The 27,250-nt window shown below is 38.4% G+C and overlaps 1 protein-coding gene and 1 non-coding gene across 3 annotated transcripts in view; one reads left to right on the forward strand and one right to left on the reverse strand.

Annotated features, from left to right (window-relative positions):
* Positions 1 to 27,250, forward strand: part of KCNIP4 (potassium voltage-gated channel interacting protein 4) — a 1,244,828-nt gene that overhangs the window by 557,449 nt on the left and 660,129 nt on the right. The gene's annotated exons all lie outside the window — the stretch shown is intronic.
* LOC139030297 (U6 spliceosomal RNA) lies at positions 2,676 to 2,781 on the reverse strand. The gene has a single exon (XR_011482601.1). It is a non-coding gene; the product is annotated as a U6 spliceosomal RNA (small nuclear RNA).

Below are 27,250 nucleotides of genomic sequence, written 5' to 3' on the forward strand. Positions count from 1 at the left end.
CAGAATAGTAGTATTCGCTGAAGAGTAAACCAGGAACCATTTATTAGGTAATTGACCTGGGCCCAGCAATGTTCCAAGCACTTTTATAAGGATTCGTTTTTAAATCTTCATGGCAATCCCACCAGGTACATAAATATGTGGATTCCCATCTTATAGGTATGGAAATGAGGCATACATCAGCTCAATAACTTGCCTTCAAAGTGCAGAGATGTCTCTGAGCTTAGTTCCTGGGATTCTTTTGAAAACCCTGAATGTAGTAGATAGAGAAGGAAATAGTAGTGGTTTTGGGAGTGCATGTTGGAAGTGGTGTTCTGTGCAAGTGTGAATAATTGTTAAATCAAGGAAAGATAAATGAATCAAAAGTTAAATAAGTCATGAGCCCACACACCACAGCTGCTGAAGCCCATTGTGCCCTAGAGCCTGTGCTCCGCAAGATAAACCACCATGATGAGAAGCCAACACCACAGCTAGAAAGTAGCCCCCACTCACAAGAGGAAGCCCCCACACAGCAACAAAGGCCCAGCACAGGCAAAAATAAATAATGCAATTTTTAAACAGTTAAATAAGTCACAATTGGAAGTGTTTCCCTCACCCAAAATGTAAAGATGCAAGCAAAATATAGGGTTGTGGAGGAACCACCTCTGGCTTCTAGAATATAAGTAATTTCTTATGAAGTATTCCTGAGTCATCAGAGTCCCTTCTGGATTAAATACTGGTAGGAAGGAAATTAAGAGCCAGGTATTTCTCATGCTCTGACTATAAATCTCATCCTCCAAGCCAGCAAGACGATCCAGATGTAGCTACATACGATTTTCATGACATTGAGTTCACCTATGCCAAGAAAGAAATGGAGCTGGGTATCAGGAATGAAACAATGAGCCCCCTTGGAGGTACAGGGTAAAAATGTACTATCCAAATGATTTCACTTATGTTCTAGAAATAAGCCATTGGGCATTGTCAAGATCTAGTAGCAAGAAGATGGTTGAGGGCTAGGCCTTTCCCTTCTCTGCTTGAGTCTGGATTTTGTCCTGCTATTCCATCTAAAATCTGTTCTGGTCAAAGCCTATTTGCAGAAATTGTGTTTGTATATAGAAGCAGATTAGAATAACTTAAAGGTCAATGGCAAAGCTGAAATATTTCCAGTGTTAAACACAGCACTTGAAAGAAGACATCCTCCATAATAATGTGCCTGAAAACATCTGAGGTTAGAAATTGTTTTAATTTCGCTAGTGGGGAAGAAGAAAAATCTTGTCCATATTTGTGATTGTGGTATAGCTTCTAGAAAATATGCCCTTTGTTACAACATGAAAACAGACATTTTAGAAATTTGCTATCCACTGTCACTCTTCAATTAACTTCTATTCATTCTGCCAGCAAGAAATGGTGTTCAGCCCATTAAAAATAAGAGGCTTCCTTCTCTATCCCTTTTGCCATTATTGATATTGTTAATCATTTTAATTAGTGGCTTCCCATGATTCCAATCAAGGCCAATTAGACTCAAACCCAATAAACAATGACGAGGTGAAAACAGTAGCTCAAAACATGGATTAATCTCACCAGTACAAAGTGGAAGTAGCTGCATTTTAAATTGCTTCTATTCACCTCTAAACAATGGCATTTCCTGGTCCTACTGACTATAATGGCATTAGGTAGCTTATGTGAAATGTAATCTATAATCATACCTTTCAAAGATTTTTACCCTCTATGCTGCTTCAGACAGCATTTTTGTTTGTCCAGGTATTCTCCATCATGCCCTGGTTTAGAGTTTTCTACACCAGCTACCAAATCAGTTTAGATTTCTTGCACTCTCCTTTTCCACCTCCCCTGCTGTGTGCCTATTTCCCTGCCTTTCTCTGCCCTTACAAAAATCCATTCTCCATTAGCAAAGAATAATTCCCATTCTCAGTGATAATATAGAAAAGTGACAGTGTTAGTTGTTCAGTCGTGTCTGACTCTTTACAACCCCATGGACTATAGCCTCTATCCATGAAATCCTCCAGGCAAGAATACCAGAGTGGGTAGCCATTCCGTTCTCTAGGGCATCTTTCCAATCCAGGGTCTCCTGCATTGCAGGCATGTTCTTTAGAAGCTGATCCACCAGGGAAGCCTGATATTATAGAAGTTCAATACATACAGTTTCAGGCAACCATAATATATTTATCCAAATATAGTGTTAAATTATTTTCATAAGACACTTTTCATTTAATTCCCTCAACAACTCTATGACATAGTTATTACTGTTAGCCCCATTTTATGGATGATAAAACTGAGATTTCAGGTAACTTTAATAAGCCAGAAAAAGCTAGACTCAGGATGTAAACTCAGTTCTATATTGTTCCAGAGCTCAAGCATGAACTCTTATGTTCAGACTTGCACTGGTCTTTACTTAAAAAAAGAATCAGGACCGTCAGCTGGAAAATGTCCAAACACTAAAACTTTTGGAAAATATCCAAACACTAAAACTGTACCATTAATCTTTCTTAGAATGGCTGCAATGAATTGTATTATTTTTTTAAATAAAAATTGCATCACCTAATCCAACCCATCCTCACTTCTGTGAACATACTTGCCAAGTGATATAGTACATACCATCTTTTAGACAAGCCAAGGAAATTTTATCAGTACTCTTAAGGTCTACACAGTAGATAGTTTTTTTAAAGTATAGTTGGTTTACAAAAACTTTGGAATGCTCCATGAATGTGTGTGTCACCCTTGTATAGGGGCCATGCTAATCTTCTCTGTATCATTCCAATTTTGGTATGTGTCCTTTGAAGCAAGCACAATAGTAGACAATTTGTATCCCTTGGAAACTATTCAGACATAACATGGGTATATATCTTATCACTTCAAACCTTCATGATTCCTCTATTTTAAATGTGCGACAGGAAACAGCCTAGAAAGCAAAGCTGAATTTGCATCATGGTTGTAACATTTACTGTCTGAGGTGTCTTAAGCAGGTTACTTACCTTTTCTGAGTTTAAGGCCTTTGGGATATAGAAATAATAAAAATGAATGAATTTAACCCAGAAAATGGCAATTATAAAATTTACCTTGCATTTTAAAAAAATTTTTAAAGAATCAACTGAAATACATGTCTAAATGTGCCTGACCTGTAACTATTTCTTAATAGACAGTGGTATTAGTTATTACCATTTATGTATCTCACATAATGTGTAAAGCATATAATGATATTTTTATACAGAAGCAGGTGGACAGTAGGTTTCAGTTAGGCAGAGTATCCAGACGTAGTATAGCCTGTAACAAAAATCCAACCGAAGTGACTCAGATTAGAAAGGAAATTGATTGTAGTAGAGCATTAATCCAGTTACTGGAGATAAAGAGAAGGCTGAGCTTGACTGAAAAGAGCAAGGTAATTAAGACAGCAATTACTAACACTCAAAAGCATTTGTATCAGCCAGCTATTGCCACAATAATGCTGAAAAACAACTCCAAATACAATGCTTACAAGAATAATTATTCTCAGACTCATTTTGCCTTGTCTAAAATGGGCTCAGCTATATCTCTGCTTCATAATGTGGGTCAGCTAGCCTTGGCTAAAGGCTGAAGATTCAGTTTAGATCCGTTCTATGAATTTTTGTTGTGATGCTCAGGCTTAAAAGGCAACAGTTTTTAGAGAATGTTGTCTTTTCATAGGAAATCACTAAGTCATAACAGGAAAAGCTCATTTATATAGGTAGTACATTTTAAGCTTCAGCTTTCATCAGATCTTCTAATATCTAGTTTGGCTAAAGCAAATTACATGGTTTCATATAGTGAATTATACTCAACTCACCATCAGACAATAAATAATATGGACATGCAATTTTATTACAGGGGAATGAAAAACTACCATCAGTAAATTAATCTAGCATACAAAACTAAGAAATTGCTAAACCTTTCAGTTATTCATCTAGAGATTCTCCTGCCTGTTTTGCAGACCTGTTCTAGAATTTAGACCTGAAACTTCAGATTGGTTTGGGAGATGTCAGTTCTGGAAACTGGATGAAAATTGCATGAGTAAAAGAATAGATCAGCTTGACTATGTCTGTGGTTGAAGTATTTGACCTGATCCATGTAATCTTCTGTTTGTGGTATGCCCTACTCTCAGATGCTTCGCTTTGGTTCTTAAGGTTTCATTTGTTTGCTTTTATCAAGGATGCTGGTACACATTAATAGAGCTGTTGATTACATATCTATTTGCTTTCCTAAATTTTTCTTTTCTCCAGGAACTTCATTTCTAACTATTCATTTTCCATTTCTTGAGTTGCACTTGTACAGAATGCAGAAAAAGATCAGTTGCTTCACCACTGTCCTGGGCTGTTTCCCAACTGACTAATCTGAACAGTGATAATGAAGATTCAGTAAGATTTTATCTCCTTGTTTTGTGCTTATGAATTGATGCACTCTTTGCTGCTGCTAAGTCACTTCAGTCGTGTCCGATTCTGTGTGACCCCATAGACGTCAGCCCACCAGGCTCCCCCGTCTCTGGGATTCTCCAGGCAAGAACACTGGAGTGGGTTGCCATTTACTCTCCAATGAGTGAAAGTGAAAAGTGAAAGTGAAGTTGCTGAGTCGTGTCCGATTCTTAGCGACCCCATGGACTGCAGCCTACCAGGCTCCTCAATCCACAGGATTTTCCAGGCAAGAGTACTGGAGTGGGGTGCCATTGCCTTCTCCAATAGAGCTGTTAAAATATCATTCCTTGTTATACATTTACAGTGCATATCTTCCCCCAAAATCAATATATGTGGAATCAATTCTGATTTAAGTGTTTTTCAGGTACCATTATGTTTGTTAAATTGAGATGTTTTCTTATGGTCAAAGCATGAGAAGCAACTTAGACTAAGTTTTGTTGGGAATTTCTGCTGGGTCTTGGGAGAAATGACTGTGATTATTTCATTGTGTAGCTTGAGCCTAATCTAGACTTCTTCTGACTTTGCTTAGAATTATGCAGTCTCACTTGGCATAATGCCTTCTTCAGATAGTTTTCTCCAGCCGTAACTGAGGACAATCTCCCTGCTTTCAGATTTCTGTGCTCCTTTATTACAAATATATGTATGTAATAAACATCCAACCAGTCCATCCTAAAGGAAATCAGTCCTGAATATTCACTGGAAGGACTGATGCTGAAGCTGAAACTCCAATACTTTGGCCACCTGATGCAAAGAACTGACTCGTTTGAAAAGATCCTGATGCTGGGAAAGATTGAAGGCAGGAGGAGAAGGGGACGACAGAGGATGAGATGGTTGGATGGCATCACCAACTCAATGGACATGAATTTAAGTAAGCTCTGGGAGCTGGTCACGGACAGGGAAGCCTGGCATGCTGCAGTCCATGGGGTCGCAAAGAGTCGGACATGACTGAGTGACTGAACTGAACTGAAACATGGGCTTCCCAGGTGGCTCAGTGGTAAAGAGCCCACCTGCCAATGTAGAAGGCCAGGAGACGCAGGTTCAATCCCTGAATCAGGAAGATTCCCTGGAGAAGAAAATGGCAACCCACTCCAGTATTCTTGCCTGGGAAATCCCATAGACACAGGAGCATGGTGAGTTACAGTCCATGGGGTAGCAAAGAATCTGACACAACTTAGCAACTAAAAAACATGTGTGTGTGTGTGTATACACTTTTATATCACTGTGAATGAATTATGAATATTCTTTTATCTCAGTTCCCTAATTCACTTATGAGAATAATATGGTAGGTACAAAGCATTTATTCATATGTGCCCAGTACTTACAGTTAAATAACATTTTATGAAATGACTGTTATGGTGCACTCCAGACCACAATGAATAAACTTTATATGATCAAGACTTCAAACATTAGTCACACTATTTTTGTCTGTAAGTTTTCCTATTGTATTTCTTACTACTCTGAGAAAGTGGCTTGTAGGCACTAACCTGTCCTAGCAGCTTATAGTTCAATTTTTAATTATGTTAATCCAATGAACATATACAAAATATTAATCTATCTTGAGACTTGATCCCTAGCTAAAGCATTCCCCTATATTTTCTTGAACATTTACATTCTGCTTCATCTTTGTGATGATTCTTGCTCTGTACTTCTCTGGGACTGTATCACCCTTTCCTGGTGTTTATCTGAGATACATACAGTACATAATCTATAACAAAATTACCTTTAGGGACCAGTTTTGAATTCATATATGTCTGAATATCATTTTCTGACATCTTATGAATGCATTTCAATATCGTTGTATAGTACATATACATTCATAACCTTTAGTCTGGGAAAAATCAGAGTCAAACCAAACCAGATAACTGGTACTCTGGTACTAACTGGTACTCTGGTTGGTACTATGGGGTTAAAAAAAATCACTATTTCATCCATATCCTCTTGTATTTATTGTTTGTTTCTAATTTCACATTTTAGTGATTGGAATATTCTAAGATAGATCTTTCATTTATTTAGAATTTTATTTTTTGTTCTGCACTCAACTTTTTACTGAATTTTTCATAGTTCTCTTTGATATTCTTCTGCATCTTCTTACATGTAGTTCTGAATTCTTTGCCCTTCCTTTCCTTGAATTTATTGGGTATCATGGCTCTTATCCTCTGTTCTTTAATATATTTTATTAAAGAGATGCTCATGGAAAGTTGACAACAATCTGCCTCATCCTTCATATTTCCCTATATCTAATGAGATTGTTTTTGTAAGAAGTGCAAACCAGAAGCACATTCCATTCCATCTTTTACATTGCTTTGATGCTTTGTTTAAATTTCTTTTGTAAATAATATATTGAATCAGTGCCTTTCTTTTGAAGGTCTTTGAATCTATTTGGAATAATGTGACTATTTTTATCTTTGACTCCACTTATATTTCATGATCCAATTTAGAAGCACTATAGTGTATTATAAAGAGCTGGATATACTCAGTGTAAGGTTTTGAATCCTAGGTCAGCCACTTAACTATCTGTGTGACCTTGGGTAAATTGCCCTCTGGTTTCCTTTGCATTGCCTTTAACCCTCACAGGCTATTGTGAGGATAAAAATACCTGACAAATGGTATACCCTTTGTAAACAATGGTTAAATGATGCTGACATCTGCTTGAAAGATAGTCAGAAAATTATCTCTGAGTCATTACCCACAGAATTAATCTGGGGTAAATTGATTTAATTGATGCTCTCTTTAACATCATTGCACTATGCTGCTAATGGTTATGTGGCAGGCTTCCCTGAAAGTAAAAGCAAGACCTCCCTCATACCATGCTGATATCTTTCTATTTCCATAATAGAATATTGCTGATAGCCTTTTCCCTGTCAAGCTCTTCTGGATACCTTCCCTTTGAAGAAAAGCCATTTATAAGAGCCTTTACCACTTTGAAATATGTGTGCAAATCATTAAAATATATGCTAGTAAGGAAGCATTATGATGCAAGAAGAGGCTACTATGAAGTCATTTTTATTTCAGTTCATTAGGATAAAACATGTGTCAAAAGGGAGATAAATTGTAACTAAGTAAAAAAGGCAGCCTGAAAGGAAAGATGAGAAAAGCAAAAAAGAAAAGAAAAGAAAAGAAAAAGTTAACTCTACCAAAACTTACTGAGAACATATTTAGTGCAGGATGCTGTTTTAGGTTTGTTAGTGGTACCAAAGTGTTTCAGGACTGTCAAGAATGACAATTTTTGTCAGGAGAAAGTCTCATTGAAATGGAAGTTCCTTTCCTAGCCCTCACAGTGACTGAAAAAGGATGGGTGTTGAGTGCATTTTGGGTTGAATGAATGATAGGTCAAATGGAAAAGGCTTAATCAATGTTACTTTGGAGGTAGCTGGATTGGAAGAAATGTTAGAAATATTGCTTTGTTAAGAAGAATGGTCAAATAATAAGAGATATGAGTTTTTTTTAAATTTTTTTCAGTTTGTGGGTTAAGCAAATAAACTTACAGAATTATAAATATGATCAAAATAAAAAAGGGATCTTAGCAGTGATTCTAGTCTACCTTATTTCAGAGGCTGAGTTTAAAATCATGCTAGAAAATACGTGCTTGAATTCCCACCATTTCTACCTTTTATCTTGGCCAATTAGCCAGCAGACATTTAAGGCATTTACCACTTTAAATGATACTTAGATGCTGTCAGTTTGAACTATTTTTATAGGGATCTCATTTGTAAATTGTCTAAATAATACTGTGGATTCCACGATAGCTTCCTCCCACCACTAAATATAATTATGGGTTTCATTCGCTCATGTCAGCTATAGTGGTTTTTGAGGCTACAGGCTGATTTTAATGCTGGCCAAAGTAAGCATAAGTTACATGAATTCTCCTGATGAAAAAATATCAATTTTTTGCCATCCAACCATCTCATTCTCTGTCGTCCCCTTCTCTTCCCGCCCTCAACCATTCCCAGCATCAGGGTCTTTTCCAATGAGTCAGCTCTTCACATCAGGTGGCCCAAGTACTGGAGTTTCAGCTTCAAGATCAGTTCTTCCAATGAACACTCAGGATTGATTTCCTTTAGGATGGACTGGTTGGATCTCCTTGCTGTCCAAGGGACTCTCTAGTTCCTTATAAACCCTAAAGTAACATTTCCCCAGCCCTATGCCTCAGGATTTCCAGGAATCTTTATTTTGGTGAACCTGCAGCTGATTTTTCACAAACACCAGATTTGAGAACCATTGATCTTCACTGAGACTTCCCTTGAGTCACCCTTATTCAAAGATTGGACTCCAGCTAAAGACTAAGCTTGTTGCAGAGAATCCCCTAGAAATCCTGATGACTGTAATCTCTTGTTAGACTGATGTACTCCTCAATGGAGGAGAATCACAGAGGAGGCCCACGGTCGGGAAGGCTGTATTTTGCTTCACTGATATTTGCCAAGTGTAAGTTTTCTAATTGCCCACATGATAGCAATGTAAATGTCCATTGACAGATGAATGGATAAAAAGAGAAGTGGTGTATTTACAGAGTGAAAAACTACTCAGTCATTAAAAAAAGAATGGAGTAATGCCATTCATGATACTGAGCAGGGCCCTGTGGAGCTCCTGGGCACAAGCTTGTGTCTCCTATTTCTTTGATGACAGAAAATAGCCTTCATTCAGCCTCTGTGACCTTCCCTGAGTTCCAATGACAGATTCAACCGTTGTTAATTAGGGAAGAGAGGGGACGTGAGACCAGGGAGAAACGGTCAAGAGAAACAATAGTGCAGCCTTGGGACAAGGTCCTGGTTCCCCATCAATGGATACACACAACAATATCTTTGAGTTATTTTGCAGATAAACCCCCTCCCAGGTGGGAGAAGTTAACAATTAACAATGGTAGGCTGCCCATAAGCATGTAGACCCCAAACCAGATGGGCCTGAAGGTTGGTGATGCTGACTTCTTCTTACCTCACCACCAATCCATCAGAAGAATGTCCACGAGCTGAGCAGGCCCCCTTTGAACAATTACTATAAAACTTTTCACTATCTTCTTCAAATTGGGACATATGGTTCTGAAGGCATTAGCCTGCTGTGGCACCCTTTGCCTGACAACGTAATAAAGCTACCCGTTTCTACCCCACCCAAAACTCTTGTCTCCGAGATTTAATTTGGCACCAGAGGAGCTGAGCTGGTACTCCAGATGGAAAGGATGTCTCTTCAGATACACAGCATATGTGTTTTCTCAGACAATTCAGAATGTTAGACAAGAACCCAATCTCAGCCCTAAAAGCTACCGCCCCCCTTCCTGCAACATTCAAAACATCAATGGATTTAAAGATTATCATCCTAAGCGAAGTAAACCAGACGGAGAAAGACAAATATATGGGTTACAGGTGGAATCTAAAAAATATGATACAAATGAACTTATATACAAGTCTGAAACAGACCTACAAACATAGAAAACAAACTTATGGTTATCAAAAGGGAAAAGTGGGGTGAAATGGGATAAATTATGAGTTCGGGATTAACATGTACACACTACTACATATAAAACAGACAATCAACAATAGATAACACAGGGACCTATACTCAATATTTTGTAATAACCTATGAGAGAAAAGAACCTGAAAATCTATATATAATTGAATCACTGCTGTACAATGAAACTGACACGATTTTAAAAATCAACTATTCTTTAATAAAAGTTCCCTGGGGGCTCAGATGGCAAAGCATCTGCCTGCAGTGCGGGAGACCCGGGTTCAATCCCTGGGTGGGGAAGATTCCCCTGGAGAAGGAAATGGCAACCCACTCCAGTACTCTTGCCGGGAAAATTGCATGGACTGAGGAGCCTGGTAGGCTACAGTCCATGGGGTTGCAAAGAGTTGGACACGACTGAGCGACTTCACTTTATACTTTGATAAAAAATAAAACTGAAAAAAGACATTGAGAAAGTTGCTGAGAGAGAGACCTTAAAAGTATGAAAGTGTTAGTCACTCAGTACTTACATGTGGTGATGGGTGTTAACAAAACTATTGTGGTAATCATTTTGCAACATATACATAAATCAAATCATTATGTTGTACATTGAAAACTAATATGATGTTATCTGTCAGTTTTATCTCCATTTCTTAAGAAGCCATTAACTATGTATTTACTGAAAATTGGAATTAATGAATTGAAAATAAACACCTTAAAATTAGACTTTTTGTTCAGTTTTATACTCTGTGCCTAAAGCACTGGCTTCCCAGGTGGCTCATAGTAGATACTCAATAAACATTTGTTAAATAAGTAAATGTCAAGTACAACTATTCCAGGGAAATAAATTATGTCTTTACCTAAAGTTTCCTCATGGGTATACTTGTTTCCTAGCATAAAATCCTTATATTAAGACCCATTTTTCTTAGTCTGGCATATACTAAGCCAGACATTTTCTTAGTCAGCTACTGGAAATTTCACCCCCAGTTTAGGAAAATCCTAATCCCTAAGCAAAAAAAGAGTTGGTCTTGATGTCAGAATGAATTAGACTGCATTCGTGAGAATAGAAAGATAATGATCAATATGAAAGGTATTAAGGATGTAATTTGATGTAAAATATATTGAGGAAAAAAGAAAAAATGGATTTAAATGCTCAGTTAAAATATTTTTTAAAAATACTTTGGATTTTACAGAAAATAAACCCAGTTCATGTCTTAAAGTATGTTGATTCATTTTTATCAAGTGATATGTTTTTTCCACATATTAACCAAAAGGATTTGCATTTTAAAATAACTCCTAGGAAATTCACAAAAATAAACAAAAAAGAGTCTGTTCTAAAAGAATAATACAACGACGACTATTTCCAGACTTTTAAAATCTTGTTGTTATACACTTTTCTTTCTGTGCTAGTCTAAATATTTGACTACTTCTTCCAAGAATGAATGTACAGACTTTAAATAGTTTTATTAACGGGTAATTTACATGTAATATGATTAAGTTGTTTAAAGTGTATAGTACTTCTCATTAAAATTTATAGAGGTGTGCAACCAATAAAACCGTCCGATTTTAGAACACTTCCACCATACCCAAGACATCACTAGTGTCCATTTGCAATCTCTCATCTTCACTGCTGGGCCATGACAACACTGACAACCCTGAAAGTATTTTCTGTCTTTGCCTTTCCTAGAGATTTAATATAAATTGAATCACACAATATGTATCTTTTATGCCTATTTACTTCACTTAGCATAATGTTTTGGAAGTCCATCCATGCTTTATCATGTATTAATACTGCACTTTTTTAAAATTAATGAGTGATATTTCCATACACTGCCTGCAGCATATATTAACATGAAATATATCACTAAAGACAAATGTGTTTTAACTAAACTCTAAATAGTTTTTAATGTAATTTATGTCATAACTTCTGAAAGAATTATAGTAAATGTTAATAATCCATAAATTATATATGCATAAAATCTGAAAATACAGAAAAACCTTCCTAAATTTTATGTATTCATTTTATCCATTCATAATTAATTATTTAAATATTACTTTTAAAAATATATTACCTTTACTGAAATTCTCCTCTGTACTTAATACACATAAATTACATATTTCACCTCAGATATGAGTTATAGAAAGATATGGGTGAGTTAAGTTTTATCTTACTAACTCATATAAAGCAATAAGAAATTGTAGTGTTATTATCATAGAAGTTTTACTTGTCTCTCGACAAGACAAACTAATGATAGTGCTTAACTGAGAAATGATGGCTTGGAAAAATTAACCATTTTTTAAATCCTATAACATTGAACTTGCAGTTATGTTAGAGAAAGGAAGCGTTTTATATAAATTCATTTTATTTCATTAATAATGTAAAAGTTAGAGCAAGACAGAGAAAAGGCCAGATATAATCAGAATCCTTCAAAGGTCAAGTAAAAACACATTGCTGAAGATTCTTATATTTCATTTATCTCTCCTGAGTTTTCATTCTTCTCTTGTTCAATATCTCTTCCCACATTTTTAAATTTTTTATGTCTCATCTTAGACCTGGATAAATTTCTCCTCTTTTATACTTTACCAACAAAACAAAACAATAAAACTTTATTATGAAAGGCAGGGTATTTATGAAGAGTAGTAAGAAAATAAAAATAAGAGAGCCTATGCACATTTGAGGGCTAGATCTAGTCTCTCCAGCTTTTGTGTCTCCTAATATATGGTAGTGGGTATCCTATCTGGAATACATGCAGTATTCACAAATTAAAAATTATGAAATAGGGGAAAATGGAAAATCTATAATATCTTAATGTTCTATTTTTTTTAATACTTGTGTTTCTCTCTTATATTTTAGAAATCTTAGGTAAATGTTTAGTAGAAATTTGTGAGATGGGTCTAAAAAAGAAACTTCCTTCACCAGTTTTACTGAGTATCTATTATAATTAGATAATCCAAATGTAGAGACTCCATTCCTTTATTGATGCAAAAGATAAACGTGCTTTTACACACCCCTTTACCTGTCTTCTGTGCAGCTCTGGCAAAGCAAGGAAGCACTGAATTAAAAAAAAAACAAAAAACAAACCCATAAATCACATGGCTCAAATATAGGATGCTATACATTCAAATAAAGTGCAAAGCTAATAGTATAGCTTTACTCTGTGGAACTTAAAAAAAATCAATTAGTTCAAACAATGTGATGTGGACATGAAATGCAGGGATGGAAAAGTGTACAGAAAGAGTAATGTGGAAAACAGTTAAGGAAACATATTAGAAATCAATCACTAAACTAGCATTGATCACTAAATTAGCATTACCAAGTTACTTTGTCATTCAACACATGTTTACAAAAGGTCTTTTCTTTGGTGGTAGGCACAGTGTTAAATATACAAGGAAAAAAGTGAGGCATAGGGCCACAGCTCCTGTTAAGTAGAGCAAAATGAAAATTTAGAAACTACTTATGAGTTCATTTTGTTTTCACTTGAAGCATCAACCCCAAGAGAGAAAAATAACTTAATTTCCCGTATCTCTCCTACATATCTCCTCTTTTGATAGCAGGTGACTTTCTAATTCTTCTTCTGGTCTATGGGACCTTCTCTTAAATCCTGCCAATTCTCTCCAAACTTTGGTTTATAATAAAACATTATTATAAAAATATACTGGAGAAATTTTTAAATAAAAAAAAAAAAAACCTTCCCATAATTTCAGTACCATGGCTTTCATGATTGTGTCCAGGCTCTGAGATTCAAATTAGTGTTTGTGAAACCAAAAACTTCATTTTATGCCTTCTAGTCTTACGTATAGGATTAATCTCTTTGTTTAATGATGGAGGTTAGGTTCAAAGAATTGATACTATTATATGGTCTTTCACAGGGTCTGTCAGAGACTACCCAAGCTACATAAATAACACAATGTAAAAAGTGATATGGTATTAAAAATCTTCCAACAAACAAAAGCCCGGGATCAGATGGTTTCATAGGCAAATTCTATCAAACGTTTAGAGAAGAGCTAACATCTATGCTTCTCGTGAAAGTGAAAAGTGAAAGTGAAACTGAAAGTCACTCAGTCGTGTCGACTCTTTGCAACCCCATGGACGATAGTCCATGGTATTCTCCAGGCCAAAATACTGGGATGGGTAGCCTTTCCCTTCTCCAGGGGATCTTCCCAACCCAGGCTTCAAACCCAGGTCTCCTGCATTACAGGCAGATTCTTTACCAACTGAGCCACATGGGAAGCCCATACTCTTCCAAATAATTGCAGAGGGAGGAACCCTCCCAAACTCATTCTCGGGGTCACCATCACCCTAATACCAAAACCAGACAAAGATAGTACAGAAAAAGAGAATTACAGGACAATATTACTGACAAACATAGATGCAACATTCCTCAACAAAACACTGACAAGTATAATCCAACAACATGTTAAAAGGATCATTCACCATGATTAAGTGGGGCTTATCCTAGGGATCCAAGGATTCTTCAATATATGAAAATTGATCAGTGTGATACACCATATTAACAAGTTGAAGGATTAAAACCATGTGGTAATCTCAGTAGACGCAGAAAAAACTTTTGACAAAATTCAACACCCATTTATTATAGAAAAAGAAAAAACTCTTCAGAAAGTGGGAATGGAGGGAACATAGCTCAACATGTTGTGTGTGCGTGTTAGTGACTCAGTCATGTCTGACTCTATGTGACCCCATGGACTGCAGCCTGCCAGGCTCCTCTGTCCATGGAATTATCCAGGCAGGACTACTGGAGTGGGTTGCCATTTCCTTCTCCATACCTCAACATAGTAAAGGTATATTTATTGACATATGACAAACCCACAGCAAACATTATTCTCAATGGTGAAAAACTTAAAGCATTCCTTCTAAGATCAGGAAGAAGACAAGGATGCCCACACTTGCCACTATTATTCAACACAGTTGTGCAAGACCTAGCCATGACAATCAGGGAAGAAGTAAAATGAATCCATATTGGAAAATAATATATAAAACTATCACTGTTTGCAGCTGACATGATACTATAGATAGAAAATCCTAAAGACGCCACCAGAAAACTACTAGGGCTAATCAATGAATTTAATAAAGTTGCAAGATACACACAAATTTCTTGCATTCCTAGACACTAACAATGAATAACCAGAAAGAGAAACTAAGGAAACGATCTCATTTACCATTGTAACAAAAAGAATAAAATACTCAGGAATAAACCTACTTAAGGAGGCAAAAGACCTGTATGCAGAAAACTCTTAAGACACTGATGAAAGAAATCAAAGGGAACACAAACAGATGGAGAGACATACCATGTTCTTAGATTGGAAGAATCAACATTGTGAAAATGACTGCACTACCCGCAGCAATCTACATGTTCAATGCAATCCGTATCAAATTACCAATGGCATTTGCACAGAACTAGAAAATTGTAATTTTTGTGAAAACAGAAAAAAAACTCTGAATAGCCAAAGTAATATTTTGAAGGAAAAAAATTGAGCTGGAGGTATGAGGCTTCCTGATTTCAACACTACTACAAAGCTACAGTAGCCAAGACAGTGTGGTTCTGGCACAAAAACAGAAATATAGACCAATGGAACAAGCTAGAAAGCCCAGAAATAAACCCACACACCAATGGTCACTTTATCTTTGCCAAGGAGGCAAGAATATACAAAGGAGAAGACAACCTCATCAATAAGTGGTTCTGGGAAAACTATATAGCTACATGTAAAAGAATGAAATTAGAAAGTTTCCTAACACCATACACGCAAGTAAACTTAAAATGGACTAAAGACCTAAATGTAAGGCCAGACACTATAAAAATTCTTAGAGGAAAACACAGGCAGAACATTCTTGGACATAAATCACAGCAAAATCCTTTTTGACCCACCAACTAGAGTAATTAAAAACAAAAACATGTAAATAGGACCTAATTAAACATAAAACATTTTGCACAGCAAAGGAAACCGTAAACAAGACTAAACAACAACCCTCAGAATGGGAGAAAATATTTGCAATCAAAACTGGCAAAGGATTAATCTCTAAAATACACAAGTAGCTCATGCAGCTCAATGTAAGAAAACAAAAAAAAAATCTAATAAAAAAAATATGGAAGACTTAAATAGGCATTTCTCCAACGAAGATATATAGATGGCCAACAAACACATGAGAAGATGCCCAACATCACTAATTATTAGAGAAATGCAAATCAAAACCACAAGAGTTATCACTTCACACTGGTCAGAATAGTTATAATCAAAAAGTCTACAAACATTAAATCCTAGAGAGGATGTGGAGAAAAGGGAACCCTCTTCCAATGTTGATGGGAATATAAATTGATATGCCCACTGTAGAGAACAGTATAGAAGTTCCTTAAAATACTAAAAATAAGACTACCATATGGACCAGCAATCCCACTACTGGGCATATTACCCTGAGAAATCATAATCCAAAAAGGTAAATGTACCCCAGTGTTCATTGCAGCACTATTTAAAATAGCCAGGACATAGAAACAACCTAAGTGTTCATCAACAGATGAATTAATAAAGAAGATGTGGTACATATATACAATGAAATATTATTCAGTCATTAAAAGGAACAAAAGTGGGTCATGTGCATGAACCTAGAATCTGTCATACAGAGGGAAGTAAAGTCAAAAAGAGAAAAACACATATCATGTATTAACACATATATATGGAATCTAGGAAGATGCCACTGATGAACCTCTTTGCAGGGCAGGAATAGAAAGGAGACATAAAGACTGATTGTGTGGTTGGTGGGGCATTATGGGGATGAAATTGAGAGAGTAGCATGCTTTTCTGTCCATGGAATTCTCCAGGTAAAAATACTGGAGTGGATTGCCATTCCTTTCTCCAGGGGATCTTCCCTACCCAGGGGTTGAATCCTGGTTTCCTGCATTGCAAGTAGATTCTTTACCATATGAACCACCAGGGAAGCCCTAGATATAACTACCATGTATAAGATACATAGACCGTGGGGAGCACCTGCATAGCACAAGGAGCTCAGCGTGGAGCTCTGTGATGACCTACAGGGTGTAAAGGGGTGCGGGAGGGAGGATCAAGACGGAGGGGATATTTATTTACATGTAGCTCATTCACTTTGCAGCACAGCAGAAACTAACACAAAATTGTAAAGCAATTATACTCCAATTAATAAAAGAGTGGGACAGTTGAGGAAATACAGACTCCACCAGAGGAAATGGCATGCATTTATTTTGGTAGTGGTGGCTCAGTGGTAAAAATCCACTTGCCACTGCAGGAGATGTGGGTTCAATCCCTGGTTCAGGAAGATTCCCTGGAGAAGGAAATGACAACCTACTTCAGGATTCTTTCCGGGGAAATCCTATGGGCAGAGGAGCCTAGGGGGCTATATTCCATGGGGTCACAAAGATTTGGACACAACCTAGTGACTGAACATATACACGTGCACATTGGTCTAGAATGAAGAATGATTTCTCAGAGAAAAAGACATTCTTCAGCATTAAGTTCTTAGAGTTGAATAGCAGTCATTCTTAGGATTGCATATTTTAAAGGGGAAACAATGAAAGATGAAAAATGTGTGGAACAGGTAGTTGGCAGAGTCAGGGGCAATCAAGCACATTGCATAGAAACCAGTCCAGAAAGTGGAAGATCTCCTAAACCATTTTAAGGATTTTGGACCTCCCTAATGGGAGATTATTGAAGCTTATCAGCAAGATATTGACTCTGTCTGTTGTATATGTCACATAGGTGGCTGTGGAGAACAGATTGACTGGAGGGAAGGAACTGACCAAGACAGGAGAGAGAAAAAGTCATAGGCAGCTATTAGGGCAGTTTAGGAACAAGATGATGGCAGCTTAAACTGGAGTGAAGCAGGGCGGGGACAGTGGGGAGCGGAGAGATTCAAGGATACAAACAACAGCTAAATAAGATATATTTTATCCTTTTAAAACAGTTGAATTTAAAAAAAAAAAAACCTAGATATCTAGTACAATGTATTCCTCAATTGTAACATTCTGTTGTGTTTCTTTTAGCTAATCTTGGAGCATTTCACTGACATTGGCAATTAGGCATAGAGTAAATTTCTACTTCATGTGGCCACAGAGGGCAGCTTTTATAAATACAGTATTTGTACTTTTTTGATCTGTGCAACCCAAACTAATTAGTATGGAGTATAGATAGCCATGGGGAGAAGGCAATGGCACCCCACTCCAGTACTCTTGCCTGGGAAATCCCATGGACAGAGGAGCCTGGTAGGCTGCAGGCCGTGGGGTTGCTACGAGTCCGACATGACTGAACGACTTCTCTTTCATGCATTGGAGAAGGAAATGGCAACCCACTCCAGTGTTCTTGCCTGGAGAATCCCAGGGACAGCAGAGCCTGGTGGGCTGCCATCTGTGGGGTCTCAGAGAGTCGGACACGACTGGAGCGACTTAGCAGCAGCGGCAGAGAGCCATGGACTTCCCAGGTGACCCAGTGTTTTGTAAAGAATCCACCTGACAATGCAGGAGAGGTAGGTTTGATCCCTGGACTGGGAAGATCTCCTAGAAGAGGAAAATGGGAACCCACTCTAGTCTTCTTGCCTGGAAAATCCCATGGACAGAGGAGCCTGGAGGGCCACAGACCATGGGGTCGGGGAGTGCCAGACACGACTTAGCGACTAAACAATAGGTAGCCAAATGCTTACAGCTAGGGAAACAAAGGTAACTGAAATGCAAAAATGCTATGGGAGACTATGGGAGGCTACGACTGTAAAACCAGGACATGTTTTTTATCCCCACCCTCAAAAGTCTAATATAAACTGAAAAATGGATGAGGAAAAAAGCTACATTTGCAGACATGATAAAGACATGATAGAAAAAAGTGAGTCTGTGACACTTGTGAAAGGTGTGACCCAGCTTGTGCATAACGTCAAAGCTACAAGTGAAGGCTTGTTGCTTGTAATTACTTTTGTCGTCAGAATGACCCCTGTACAAATTCAGAAGGAAAATCAAAATTACAGCTCCTTTATAATTATTCATTCATCCCTGCCCAAATCTAATAGCTGTAGGCAATATAATTTCTGCATGAACTGAGAGTCGTTTGGTCTCAGTTTTTTTCTAAATCTCTTTTGCACAGTCCGTCTCTTTTTCAGATTGGTTGTAAGAATAACTTGGCAGGGAGCAAAGCCAAGTAGAATCAAATCAAAAAATTTCATTTTTTGCTTGCTTGCTTTCCTATGCTCTTTATTGCCTTTAAAAAATAAATCAATAATTATAATTAATAATAGTAATATTTTTGAGCCCTGCTAAGTGTTTGACACAACGCTAAGGACTATACGTATACCATTTCATTTAGGTATCCTAAAAATAGATATTCTCATATTGGATACAATAGATATTCTTATTGTTATCATTGTTCCTACTATGTAGATGAACAAACAAAGGCTTCTAAAAAAAATAAGTGATGGAAATAGTATTAAACACAGCCCTCTTTGACTCAGTGTAACTGATTGTACACCTATGCTCTTCGTTCTTTTCCACCAAAATCATCTTACCATATATTGACACTTTTCACATTTACAGATACTGTATCTGGTACTAAACCTAGAAATACCATTATGAATAAGTTTCTATCTCATTATAAAATAGTGTGGAAAAGAGGAAAACTACCATGGCAGAATGCAAGTGCAGTGATTTGCATCAGCTTTGGTTCTCATTCTCAGAAGGGTACAACGTGCAGTGCAGGTGAAAACTCCCCAGTGGAGGGCCCTGCGTGGGCACGGCTTCCCCCTTAGACACTGAAGGGAGCACACACTGTCTCCATCTCTGTTCTGGCTTGCCCTTGTTTTCCTTTGCTTTTTGTCTCCATATCTATATAATCTCATTCTAGGTTCGAACCATACTCGGAAGAAAAGAATTCTTATTATCCCTATTCTTGTGGGGAAATAACTCTCCATGAGTATTTTCATATTTCTGAACAAGGAGGGCTTTCTGAACAAAGGACACTTGGCACATGGGCTAAAGGATGATGGACTAGCAGCCCTCGATGTGGAGTGCTCCAGAGAGAAATAAAACTGCTCTCTCCCTGGAGACATGTGATTACATTCCAGGATGCTGAAGTAGAGGCTGTCCCCTTTCCCTCCACAAATATCAATTTTTACATTGCAGAGCAAAAGTTGCTTTTTCTGTCTCCAGAGGGCAGAGGGACAGATGAGAAAGCCACCCTGTATAAGCTATAAGTTCATCATTTTAGGCTTCCTTTTCTAAGTTACAAACCCCAACATATGCACAGGGCACACCTGGGCTCTCACTACAATACTTGGGCATGAAGAACTGATGTAAGCTGTTCTGTGAGTAAATAGAAAAGTCCAATTCCTGATCCGGTGGTCCTGTGTTCCTATTGGGGTGTGTGTACATATATGCCTAGAAAGATACAGATCATAACATCACAGACCCCTCATAGTTTTAACAACTATCCAGATAAACAAATCATGGCTAAAAAATCATGTTCTTATTTCCATATTCTAGAGGGATTCCTTTGTTCTCCTAGTCTTTGAGTTTCTCTATAGAGGTTCAAAAATTACAGGAGCTAACTCTTGGGACCTCCCTAGCGGTTCATCAGTAAATAGTCTGCCTGCCAATGCAGGAGACATAGGAGACACGGGTTTGACCCCTGGGTCAGGAAGGATCCTTGGAGTAGTAATTGGCAACCTGCTCCACAATTCTTGCCTGGGAAATCCCATGGACAGAGGAGCCAGGTGGGCCACAGTCCACAGGGTTGAAAAGTCAGACATGACTTAGCAGCTAAACAAGAGCTAACTCTGCCATTAAAGGGTATTGGTTCCTGCCTCTGCCTTCACTTTTAAATATTCACTTCCATCATCTGTTCTCATGTCTAACTTAGGTCACACTGAGAAACAGTTTTCTGGAAAGCAGAGAAAATCTCAGAAATATACGTCCTGGTTCAATGGCTCCATTATCATCTGTGAGCAGGTACAGAAAGAACTTACTTTCCTCCCCAAAGACAGAAGGAAAACTGGAAAGCTGCTTCATGGCCGCTCTTGCTAAGGAGGGACTTGCTGTTCTGTGGATGTGGCAGACCATCTACGTGACCCACAGAATGGGTCAGTGTGACCTCCTGACTAGAGCCTGCTCTGACTGCGTCCCTCCGGAGATCATGAGCTCTTCTATGTCCCCTTTTCAACACAGAAGAGAGAAGGAGGACTTGGGAATGCCACTCTATTTATTTCTTAATCCCACAAAGCTAAGGAGAAAGCCACACATTTTAAATCCTTAGAGACAGTCCCAGCATTTTTTCTTACCACGGCCTCTTCAAGTCCCTTGTCTGGGGTCCCATCCTTCTGCTACATTTTAAGGGACTCTAATGCAGGTGTCAGTCTCTCAGCTTTCTTGTGCTTTGCAAGCGCTTCCCTAATGTTTAGGCAGGATGTTAAACAAGGTTCCCTTGTAGATGGACTCTGGTGAGAGGCAGTGTGGGCCCAATCTCTTGAGGGACAAAGTCATGATGGGTGCTACGGTTTGAGCTCAGACTTTTAAAGAGTGGAAGCCGCCATCTGTTTCCTTATAAAATACCAAAGGCAAAAGCACTTCACTGCAGCCAGTATGGTTTGTTTTTCTAAAGGCAACACAATTTCACATGGGGAAAATAAATTCCTCCTATTAGTATGACTTTGACCTACTCATTTCAAAGTAGTAACCTTGGCATCACTGTTTAAGGAACATGTGATTTTGTCCTCTATACAGCAGATGTGGAATTCTTCCCAAATCAACTGTCCTCAAATAGGATTGACATATATTCCCCTGAGGGGGTGGGAACGAGGACTATATACTGCAAATCACCCTCGGTGAACTTACATGTTCTGCAGGATTCCTCCCTTGCTCCTGCATTTGAAGTTAGCTAGGGGCCTTCCCTGGTGGTCCAGTGGCTGAGACTCCATGCTCCCAATGCAGGGACCTGGGTTTGATCCCCATTCAGGGAACTATATGGAGAAAGAAATGACAGCCCACTCCTGAATACTTGCCTGAAGAATCCCATGGAGAGAGAAGCCTGGCAGGCTACAGTCCATGGGGTTGCTGAGTCAGACATGACTGAAGCAACTTAACACACACACACACACAAGCAGGGAACTAGATTCCACATGCTCAACTAAGAGACTGAGTGTAGCCAAATAAATAAATATTTAAAAATAAGTAAAAAGGACAAGAATGTTTATTATTATTAAAAAGAAGGAAAAAAGAAATAAATGCTCATGTTAGCTTATATTTGTAGATTTGGGGGAGCTTTAAATGTGTTTAATGCACAGTGCACTTCATTCATTTTCCCTTTTTCCTGTCTTCAAACCATCTTCCTTTGCATATTTAAATGATGGTTAACTACGAAGAAGACCAAAATAGACAAAGTAATTGCCACTTGTTCCTTTGTCTCTCAGTGGCTTGCTGTGCTATAAATGTATTTAATCTCGACCAAACTGGGGAGGTAAAACCTAATTTAATAGCTATCAATCACAGACAGCAGGCCTGCAAGAGGAGAAAATAGAAAGGTGGTTCTATTATGCTGTCCTCTCCCAGGAAAAACAAAGTGAAATATTAGACACTCTATCTCTTTACAAGATGCCTTCTAATCCCTCTATTGCGTTACACATAATTTGAAACTCTGTGTATTTCATTTCCACTTATATGCCACCACCCTTATATTAAAAAGTGTATGACTGACATGTTAGCTAAAATATTTAATAAGAATGAAATATGCTGGGCTTCATTAGAAGGAAACAGAGCAACTTGATACGAAATTCAAATACTAATTAGATAAAGCCTCCCTACATGGAGCTAGGCAGATGCTTCTTTGAGCCTCAGAATAATACCCATGGCTATGCCTTCCAGCCTTCTAATGGCGATACTGTCATCCTGTGTTGTCTGTTAAATCCTTCCAGAAGCTTCTCAAGTTACTCTGATTGAAAAGCCAGTCAGACAAGTTCAGTGGCTTACCAACCTACAGGATTTCTCTGATATTATCATTCCCTACCTTCCTTACTGGTTTCCTTCGGGCTCATTCTGCCCCCATCTCCCTGGCTTCCTGGTTTTTCCTCTCATACACCAGGTATCCACTTGAAGTCTTCACACTTAACATTTCCTGCCCTTGAACACTTTTCTGTGAGATGTGCATGCATCTCCCTCGCCTCCTCCTGTTGTCACCATCTCAATGAGGCTATTCTGATCACTCTGTTTAAAACTGAGATCCAACCACGTCCACCATTCCCTGTCCCATTGCCCTTGCTTTTTCTCTACAGACCTTATCACCATCTAACATACTGTATTTATACACTTTTTTAGAGTTTGCTTCCCTATGCTAGAATTCTAAGGGAAACTACTTTGTTTACTATTGTATCCCCAGACCAGTGACCAATACAAGGTAAGCTTGAAATAAATACTTGTTGAATAAATGAATGAATGTACATGAAAGCAATCTGTTCTGCAGAATCTGTAAGTAATTTCAAAATGAAATTGAGCTTAACGGGATTGGTACAAAGGTGACTTGGGGCAGAGACTAATAACTCTGTGATAAATAGGTTGAATCACTGCAGACTGCATTATGCTAGTCCAGACACTTTACTTAACATTCTAATTTTCCTCAACTATTGAACATACTGGTTTTTTTCAGAAGCTGACATAAGCAACAAGAAAAAGGAGCCAAAGGTTCATTCATTCACATATTGATAACTTCTAAGGCAAGGGACGGGGCAGAATGCAAGGCTCTGTGGATATCATGCTGAATAGGATCTGATCTCTGTTCTTAATGAGCTCATAGTGTACCCAGGAAATGGATAATAAAACTGTTCATTACAATTCAACACTTTCAATAGTATGAGTGCTGTATAAGCAAAGTTCTGGTAAAGAAAAGGGTCAATAAGTTGACCTGCCTATAGAGATTTGGGAAAGCCTTACAAAGGAAGCTAGTTTTACCTAGTTTTTGTTTAGGATATTTTCATTTACAAGTAATGGGAAACTCAATTAGGCTTAAGCAATTAAGGAAATATCTTGACTCAAGTAGTAAAAAAGAGCCAGAGGTAGAGAGGATTCAGAGTTACAGATCAGATCTCCACGGCCATCTCTCTGTTGCTCAGGTCTGGTCTTTTCCCCGTGGCAGCTTCAGCTCCAGACTGGCTTCTCTCACGAGTTAAAAATGACACTACCAGCACCACATTTCATATCTGCCTACCCTCCCCCCATGTAATCCGCATCAGTAGTTGGTTCTTCCCCAACTGCTGAGTAAAACTGCAGTGGTTAATCTACCAGGTTCATCTAAAGCCACTGCCCACTGTTTCCCCAGTTATTGTACCCAGGAAATGTCATGGATTAACTGACCCATGTATGAATTCCGTGCCCAACCCTACACCCACTGTTAGAGCAAGGATAATGAAACTAGGGTCTCTGGCTTTTGACAGTGAAGATCCATCTTTGAAGCAGAGTATTGCAGCTGTTGCTACCCAAACTCGGAGCAGCTACACAAAGGAGAAACCAGGCATAGCAACTTCAACATGCCCTATGATCTTAAAGGATGAGTAAGGACTTTCCAGGGAGATGGAAAAAAAATAATGTCAAAGTTAGAAGGAACAGAATCATCATATGAAAAATGATGAAAATAGAAACAGCACGTACCATTGTGGGAAAACTGTCTTGGATATGGGGGAAGATGAAGTATCTGGAAATTTTGGAAAAAACAAAAATAAGGCTATAGACAGATCAGAATGGCTCCTTTGTGACTTTTAAAAACAAATAAATATATGAAAATGATTGATTACCAATAATCAAAAAGATATGGAGGCAGTCACAGAAGCAGAAATTATAGCCCCTGTTCTCCAAAAGCCATGGAGACAATCAAGTTGTTAACCAGAGTCGGAAGTGCTTCAATGCACAAGAAACTGCAGTCAATATCCTGGGATAAACCATAGTGGAAAAGAATAGCAAAAGAATGCGTGCGTGCACATATACATATGATTCACATTGCTGTACAGCAGAAATTAACAACACTGTAAATCATCCATGCTTCAATAAAAAAAAGTGAAGTGCTTCATTGTCAAGCCATAGGTCACTAACTCTCATTTAAAGGTCAGATAAAGTTCTTTAGGAGCTGACATATAGAGGAAGATTTCAAGGAAGGGGCAAGAATGTGGAGGAACTATGGAAAGTGAATCCGTGTGGAATAAGTGGAAAATAGCAGAAGGCATTCTTTGTGAGAGTGTATCAGGATTTTCAGGAGAGAGGGTTAGGTAAGAACATTTTATGAACAGAAAAGAAGAGAAAAGGTGCTGGTTGTGTATATAATGCTGCTGCTGCCGCCAAGTCGCTTCAGTCGTGCCCGACTCTGTGCGACCCCATAGATGGCAGCCCACCGGGCTCCCCTGTCCCTGGGATTCTCCAGGCAAGAACACTGGAGTGGGTTGCCATTTCCTTCAATGCAGGAAAGTGAAAAGTGAAAGTGAAGTTGCTTAGTTGTGTCCGACTCGTAGTGACCCTATGGACAGCAGCCTACCAGACTCCTCCGTCCATGGGATCTTACAGGCAAGAGTACTGGAGTTGCCTTCTCCAGTGTATATAATGAGCAACCATTTAAGAGCTATAGAATGGTAAGACCAAGGGCTTCAGTGTCTTCAGCCCAGGCTCTGGACACTTAGTTTCTTTTATACTCAATTCTCTCATTTGCACATGATAACAAGCATTTTCTTCTTTAACAGTCACACAATTAAGAGCTAAGAAAAGCCGAGTATACCAAATGCTCCATGAAGTGAAGTGAAGTGAAAGTTGCTCAGTTGTGTCTGACTCTTTGCGACCCCATGGACTATACAGTCTATGGAATTCTCCAGGCCAGAATACTGGAGTGGGTAGCCTTTCCTTTCTCCAGGGGATCTTCCCAACCCAGGGATCAAACCCAGGTCTCCCGCATTGCAGGCGGATTCTTTACCAGCTGAGCCACAAAGGAAGCCCCCATACAAATTTTCTATACACAGAGGTAATTTGTGATCAACATACAGAGCTCTTCTGATTTCTCCTCTAATGAAGACGAAAAGGAGGAGGAGGCCCATGATGACAATGAATTAATAGAGATAGGACTTAACTACTCAATAATAACAAAGTGGGAAAAGAAAAGAAAAAGATGGTAAGATAATCCTGACTTCTCATTAATAAGAACTGAGGAAAGATGTTTTGACCTTCACTGTACTTTGATAATACCTGTGGTGTTGATCTTCATTTACAGTTTGTAACATCAATAAGCATAATCAGCTAAAGGTCCATTGATAGATTTTCCAGCATGATTGATCCAAATATGCCATGAGATCCAAATGATTGGTCAAATATTGATAGATTTTCCTCACTATCCAAAAGTTAACTTTTCTGCTTTTTTAAAATTGACAGTTATATTAAAGTTCACTTTTCACTACCATAGACTCTTTACCCTCTTCCAGCCTCAAGTCATCTGTAACCCTGAATTTTACTCTGTCCAAAACTGAACCCATCTCCCTAAACACCTAGGAATTTTAACCTGAGGAAGTGTCCATCACTAAGGTACTCTAGCTCAAAAATGTGGCATCATCTTTGAATGAATAATTTCTGACATTTGTAGGTTCCATCTTTTATTTTTCTCTCTCTTCTACAGCTGCCCTTCTCGAGGTCACCTCTACTCTTGGAGACTAAAATAGACCCAGTCACCTTTCAATGTGGTCTGTCTCTCGGCCATCTGATCTTTTTGTCAATGTTACCAAACTGGTACAGCCAAGATGACACCATCATCATGACATTTCCTATTGCACGCACCTACAGAATATCTGAAGGGTCAGAAAACATAGGATCTATTTATAAGCAGTATGCTTTCATTGGTTATTCAGTGCTACCTAAATAAGTACCACAAGACTTTGCTGTTCAGTCACTCAATTGTGCCTGACTCTTTGGGACCCTATGGACTGCAGCATGCCAGGCTTCCCTGCTCTCATCATCTCCTGGAGTTTGCCCAAACTCATTTCCATGGAGTTGATGATGCCATGCAACCATCTCATTCTCTGCCACCCCCTTCTCCTGCACACAACTTATTGGATTTATAATTATCAACATTACTTATAATTCAGTTTCCTGGGTGTCCAGAATTTGAAAGCAGCTTGGCTGAATGATTCTGGATCCATATTTCACGAGGTTGTGGTCAAAATGTCAGTTCAGGCTTCTGTCACCTAAAGGCTTAACGGTGACTAGATGACCCACTTTGAAGATACTTTACCTATGTGGCTGGTAAGGTCATACTGGCTTTGATCAGCAGGGCCCAGTTCCTCTCCATGTGGCTTCTCCATGGAGCAACTTGTGTGTCTTCACAACATGAAAGCTGGCTTCCCTCAGAGAGATGGATGCAAGACAGAGACA

This window comes from Odocoileus virginianus, chromosome 21, assembly GCF_023699985.2.
Source record: "Odocoileus virginianus isolate 20LAN1187 ecotype Illinois chromosome 21, Ovbor_1.2, whole genome shotgun sequence".
In the NCBI taxonomy this organism is placed as follows: Eukaryota; Metazoa; Chordata; class Mammalia; order Artiodactyla; family Cervidae; genus Odocoileus; species Odocoileus virginianus.